At 35.4% G+C, this 7,020-nt stretch overlaps 1 pseudogene; it reads right to left on the reverse strand.

Annotated features, from left to right (window-relative positions):
* Positions 1-3,289: 3,289 nt before the first annotated feature.
* Positions 3,290-4,287, reverse strand: LOC149198646 (chitinase-like protein 1 pseudogene; annotated as a pseudogene).
* Positions 4,288-7,020: the final 2,733 nt, after the last annotated feature.

Genomic DNA, 7,020 nt, shown 5'->3' on the forward strand with positions numbered 1-7,020 from the left:
TATACAAAAACTAAGATAACAACCTCATAAATGTAGACCCACTATTCTCTCCTTTGACCCACATATTTCTCAACCAATGATGACACATAACCCTATCCTCCATGATCTCCTCCATGAAGCTTATCTTTTGAAATTCGAATTTGATCCTTCAAGGCCACATAAAGGTGTCTTGGAAGCTTCCTTGGAACCTACACATGTCACCAAAACAACCCACTTTCCATATATAAAGTAAAATATATTATTTTCTAATATTTAATCAAGAATTTCTCTCAAAAATGCTTAAAAATAAACAATATTTGGAAAATATGAATGAGACCCATTAATGGTGAATAGTAGGAAAAATGGAGTGACAAGGTGATGAATAGTGAGCGAAATGATGGAAGCATAGGTGAAAAATGTATGGTAATGAGTGCCATTTTTGGAGCCCAACATACTCCCCAACTGAAGTTCTTGCATGTCCTCATGCAAGCTACTACAATGACTTATTTGATTTGATTCTTAAATGAGCTTCCTTTTACAAGATGTTTGGTTCTTGTGTAACAAACATCTTTCAATCATGGACTTCTTTTTAACTTTGCACATCTTTGGATAACTTTTATTTGTTTGCAAAGCATTGACATATTTTAATGATTGGTTCTTGTGTTACAATCATTATTTACTTTGATCTCTTCTTAATGATTGGTTCTTGTGTTACAATCATTATTTACTTTGATCTCTTTTTAATGATTGGTTCTTGTGTTTACAATCATTATTTACTTTGTTGAGATCTCTTTTTAATGATTGGTTCTTGTGTTTACAATCATTATTTACTGTGTTGAGATCAATCATATGCTCATCATTTTGTAGTAGTTTTTATTGTGGGAAGACTATGTGGGTTAAGATGTAATATGAATGAGGAAAAAGAATGAAGTGTGAAATTCCCCCCTCCCCAACTGATGGTTTTTGGCAATTTTAAATGAGAAAGGAAATAGTGAAATAGTGGAATATTTTCCAAATATCATCATTTTAGCATCTAAAAAGAATTTCAAGATTAAAGGTTAGAAAACATCATACCTTACTTACCTAAGGAAGTGGATGAATCATGCATGTTCAGCTGCCACAATTCTGATCTGAAGCTTCTTCTTCAAGTTGTGGATGAAAGATGGATCTGTATTATCGTATCAACTGTTGGACCCTCTGCTACTAGATGATGAATCTGAGGAGTCTGCTGAACATGGTTGAAAGTTGTATCTGCTGCTGGATGATGAATCTGATGAGTCTACTGAATATGGTTGAAGATATATAAGGCTTGGAAGGTATACAAAATATAGAAGTTACATTTCCCTCCCAGCCTTATTTATTGACTTGTCCTCAAGTGAAATACAATGTATACAATGAATGGAAATACAATGAATGGAAATTGGCTTCATCTGCTACAAAATATGGGTCTTCAAGTCTTCAACGCTCGATGGCACAAATCTTACTATGTGATTAAATGTGTCGATGTCGAACATAGCAAGAAGTTGTTGACTTAGTGGCCGTTAATGAATGCCCCTAACCAACACAAGAGCTCCCACCATTGATTCCAATGGGAGTCAGGATGCCTAACACATCTTGGTAGGTACGAATAAATTTGTCATGGTCGAGTCACCTACAAGATCCAACGAACAAGGGATATTAATGTACTCCCATTGTTCATTGGCAAGAGTACTTGCCATTAAGGCATGCAAGCCTCTAGGTGTTTTTTCAATGATACATAGACTCTAGGACTTTGACTCAAGCAGGGTTTTATTGGCGGAAATGAAGGGGAATGGTAATGACAAAGAAAATGTATGGATGTAAGGAAATGCATGATGTATGAATATGAAATCTTGCTGTGAAAAATGGATATGGAAGTGTCACGCCTTATGGATGTACGATTGGTGGAATTCAAAATTGTTTTCAGAAAGGGAGGTGGAAAGTAGTGGTTGTGGAGATGGATTTGTCTTCAGAATTTTTCATGAATTTAGTCGTTGGAAGACTAATTGTCGTCACAATGAAGTCTCCTTAATGATCACTTTGTCATCCTGTAACCTGTAAAAAAACTTGGCAGAAAGACAACATAAGTTTGTTCAAGAAGAATTGCGCATTTCCTTCATGATTCTTACGCAAAAATTTCTAACCAAATAAAACAGATTTAAGAAAAATCAAAGTGTTGCAAGTGACTCAATTCATGATATCAATTTCAATCCATTTTAAAAACAACCATGAAAAATAATACTCCCTGTTTGTGTCAGATAACTCATGTGCTTGGCAATTCTGTCCTGCATATTAGTGCATCATAAAGCATACAACAGAAAGATGTGATGCCGACTAAAAGCTATCAGAAAAATTATCGTCTTGAGAATCCTCCAATCGATTTTCGAAATGTGTTTCCAAGTATCCTTTGTTTATTTGCAAAGCTGTGTGAATTTTGTGATTTTTTTTTTATTTTTTTTATTTTTTTATCTCTTTTTTTTTTTTTTGTAATGAAAACATAATTTGTTGTATGTTGATTTTATTTATTTTTTAGATTTTTCTTTAAACAATAAATTAAAAACATAAGTGTTTTAATTTATTATTTAAGTTGAAATATTTAAAAATCAACACAATTTTATTTATCAAATCCTACTAAAGAAAATTTCTAAAAGTTAGTTTTTTTAATAAAAATAAAAAAACTATTTTGTGTTGTTTTGATTTTTTTGTTTTTTATTTTTTAAAACAACATAAAATGTTTTTTAATTTATTATTTAAGTTGAAATGTTTTTTTTTGCTATCAACAAAAATTTATAAAACCTAATAATGAAAAAAAACTATCACTAAAAAGTTATTATTTTTTTTTTTTTAAGTTAAAAATAAAAATAAAGAAATCCTCTCTTTTTTTTTTAAATTATTTTGTTGCTTTGATTTTTCTTATTATACAAAATATTAAATAAATAAAAAGGAAATGTTTATTTATTTTTTCTTATTTTTTTAATTCTAATCCACACACAAATTATTTTTTTATTTTTATTTACATAACAACACACAAAATATTTTTTATTTTTATAACAAATTAAAAACAATGGTTTTTAATTTATTATGTATGTTGATTTTTTTATTCGTTTTAGTTGTAAATAAAAAAAATGAAAACTGATTAAAAACAAACCGTGGGCAATTCAAACCTGAAATAGACTGACGAATGATGGTTTTAGACCGTGAAAGGCGAAACCGTAGAGTGATAAACCGGCAACAAACCTTATCACGATCACCCTACTATCAATTGGATCAAGGATGGCCTTGGATAGATAAAACTACAGACTGCCAGCTAACGAGAGGTGGTAGAAGTTATAACAGGGTTAAGAGGAACTTGCTGGCCACAATCAAGATTATCACCGGCTTGTTCTCGTCCAACGCCCAGCAAATCAAGGAAATACAGGTAATGTGAAATCCTGTTGTTCATTGCATCAATATCCCCTTTCCCACATTCTAAACCCCCATTTAGAACATTGATGACCATTCCAAAACCAGGGAGCCTATATGATTCAGCGTCATTTTTGGTTGGTTTCCAGTTACCCACAAACACATCATGAGCAGAGGGCTGTTTTGGCTTGATGGGATTCATCCACCTCCACATTGCAGTTAAAAATCCTATCGTGGCATTGTTTGACACCATATCTGGATTAGTAAGCAAATCAAGTTTCAGTGCTTCACCAATCGGTCCGTAGTTAAAGTTCCATTAAATAGGCAGGGCACCACGTCCATGGTAACTGGCTCCTGGAGCGCAAGGGTATAGCAAATTTTGATCACAGTATAGCTGGTCCGGACTCATTTCTTCTTTGTAGCACAAACCCCAAGCAGTTGGACCACCAGTAGCAACATTGTAACCACATGAAGTTTCAGCTGCAACATTGCTAAGGAAGGTTGCAAGCTCCTTCTGCTGCATCAGCTGTCCTCCAGTAGTACCAAATCCTATGCCCTCGAACTGTGCAGCTGCGTTGATGAAGGAATAGTAATCCCAGAAACCCACCGCATGAGCCACTGGGGTATTCCTCTTGGAGAAGAGTTCTTCGAAATTGTCCACTGTGAAAATTTCCGATATAGTCTGGTTGCAGCAATAAGTCCCCTTGCATTCCCATCCCTTGTCGCAGACCTTCATCTTCTTCGACGCCAGTGAAACATTCAAACACAGTGCTAATGCCAACAAAACAACCAAACAAATCCTTCCCATTGCCATGACAGGCGAGATCTCCGCCAGATCTAGGAAGATTTTGAATCTTAATGGCAATATTTGCTGTTGCAGATCCGCCATTGGAGATCTGCGGATTATTTCATCAACAAAAGCTGGTGCATAATCGTTTATGAAATCGTCGAAGGGGATCGAAATGTCGTCCTGGAATGCCGCCGACCATTGTTGTTCTTCCAGAAACTCTTCCAGATCGACCGATTCTTGCTGCGATTACAACTAGACTTGTAGGCAAAATGTTTCACAACCGTAACCGCCGGCAGGAATGATGTAGATATATTCCTTGTCAACCCAGATATGGAGGGCAATCTCCCACCGCTCGCGATCTCCAGGATAATCATCAATCGCCTCCTACTAGGATAATCATCAAGGTGCACGGGCAGCTGCATTGCCTCCACGTCCACAGCATCTACTATCACCATCGGAAACGCCGGAACACTCATCTTTTCACCTCCAAAATCGCCTTAAAAATGTAAAAGATCTTTTATCTCTTCAAGCGGATCTTGTATCTCTTCAAGCAGCGCATCTCTTTTGCTCTTCAAGATAATGTTTAAAATATGTTTACCTTTTCTTCCGGTGGGGGGCCGGGGCGGCTTTGAATGAGGGAAGGAATAATGGCCAAATCAATGACCAACATAAACAAGGATGGAGGGCGACATTCCCAATATCGTGCATGATGTGCATGGACGTTAAAGTGTATTTGCATACGAAACACTTCGACAATGAACCGCCGGCCACCACGTTTGAAGTCACTGCATCCTTCCAAGAACTGAAGCTTGGAATTCCGAATCAATGTCAATGAAATCCGAACAGCTAGACCGTCCCACATCTTCATGAAGCCTTGCCAGAGGAACAGGATTACCTTGCTTCAAAGAAGATTTGGGTTGTTTTGGTATACGTAGAGACTGCAATGTTGATTGCTGCTTCAGAGAAGCAACTGCTGCTTTATTATCACTTACCACAATCTCTTTCTCATTCGGTTTTTCCACTGACTGTTTGCAATGGGGGTGTACTGAAATTTGCTCAGCAATTGGATTAAGTTCTTTAGGATTGTCCTGTACTTCTTTTAGAGTGTTCACATTATTGTTTTGCTTATCATCCCCGATTGCATTACCAGCAGATGCATCGTCAACATTACAAATAGCTGGTGAGGTCTTTTTTTTAATCTCTGCCTCTTGAGTAATCTTCTTGTTATTCCGAGGAATTCCTCGGCCTCTTCCCTTGGCATTGGCATTCTGAGATACAACCTTAACTGCCTTTGGTTTTTTTCAAGCAATCAACCGCGGCCGCTTCCTTACAGATATTGGACACATCTGATAACACTGCACGTCGTTTAAGGGGTTCAGCAGCAACACTGGATCCAGAAATATTTGACTCCGTTGCTGCACGTTTTCCTCTCGGTTTACCTTGGGCTGGCGGAAGAGGAGGAAGGGCATTATTCAACGTGGACGTTGCAGCCCTCGCCCATGTAATGCGAACATTGGATGCCAGTTCTTGCAGCCCAGCCAAAGGACCACCATGGCCGATCAGCCTGCAACAAAAGAAAATTGTCTCAGTCACATTCTCGGTGGTTTTTATTTAATGTTTTGCATTTTTTTTTTATATATATATTTTTTTAAATATCTAAAAAAACAAAAGAAACAAAACAAATGGTTAATTTAACAAAACAAATGGTTAATTTTTTAAAAATATATATATATGATATATATATTATTAATTTTTTTTATTTTTTTTTTTAAATCTAAAATTAAAAAACTAAATTTCATCTAAAAATTTAAAGATGTTTTTTTTTTTTTTTTTTTTTTCACAAAATTCTTTATTGATATATTACACATTAGTTTTCCAACAAGAGTATTTTTATTCGAACGAAATCAATAGACTTTCTGATCTTCCTGATCGCACTAAGCGCAGGAAGAGAGCATACTAGTCGCTTGATTCGTTTTTATTTATGCAGGGGGGTGTTTTTGAAACAATGAAATTTAAAACTAGCTAAATATTAAAACATCAGAAAACTCAAACTTAACTCCTTTGTGAAGATCCTGCTGTCACCAGGTCTCACAAGTTATTTTGTCTAAAGAAAAATAAACACTGAATTAAATTCTAATGCCTAATCCCTTAGCACCATCCCCGGCAACGGCGCCAAAATGTTGGGCAATTTATTGGACTTAAATTGCTGCATAAATTATCGACCAGGGAAACTCGTAAGCTTGTGATGATGCCAGCACAATATATGCAGGAGTAGGCAACTAACCTATTCTAACTAAATTATTTAAGATTCAATACAATATGCAAGGGAAGAGGCTCCTAACTAAGGAGGTCCTGGTTGTCCTTCCCTACAGTATCATAGAGAAATCATTCATAAAACCAAAACTTGAAATAGAGACAAGAGAATGAACTTAGTTATTGTTTAGATTCAAGTAGAGAGAGAAAGACTAACTTAGTCTCTTGATTGTCCTCTCATATACTAATCCAAACTAAACTAAGATTCATTCATAAACATAAGAAATGAAATAACTTAAAACTTAAAAGCATAAAAGAATGAATTTCAATTACCATATAAATCATTGGAGAGAGAGCCTAACTTAGACTCTTGGTATCTCCTCATATGATACTTGAAACATAAAAGGAAAAGAATGAATTTTAATTATCATGCAAATCAAATAGAGAGAGAGTCTAACTTAGACCCTTGGTTGTTCTCTCACATGCTGATAAGATTTTAATTTAAAACTCATTCATCAACTACAAACAAATTCTCAAACATCTAAGCAACTAAATGAAATAAGATCTAATATGAAATA

The sequence above is a fragment of the Pinus tabuliformis genome, chromosome 2_1 (genome assembly GCF_031772625.1).
Source record: "Pinus tabuliformis cultivar Carrire ecotype Pingquan chromosome 2_1, CPIR1, whole genome shotgun sequence".
NCBI lineage: Eukaryota > Viridiplantae > Streptophyta > Pinopsida > Pinales > Pinaceae > Pinus > Pinus tabuliformis.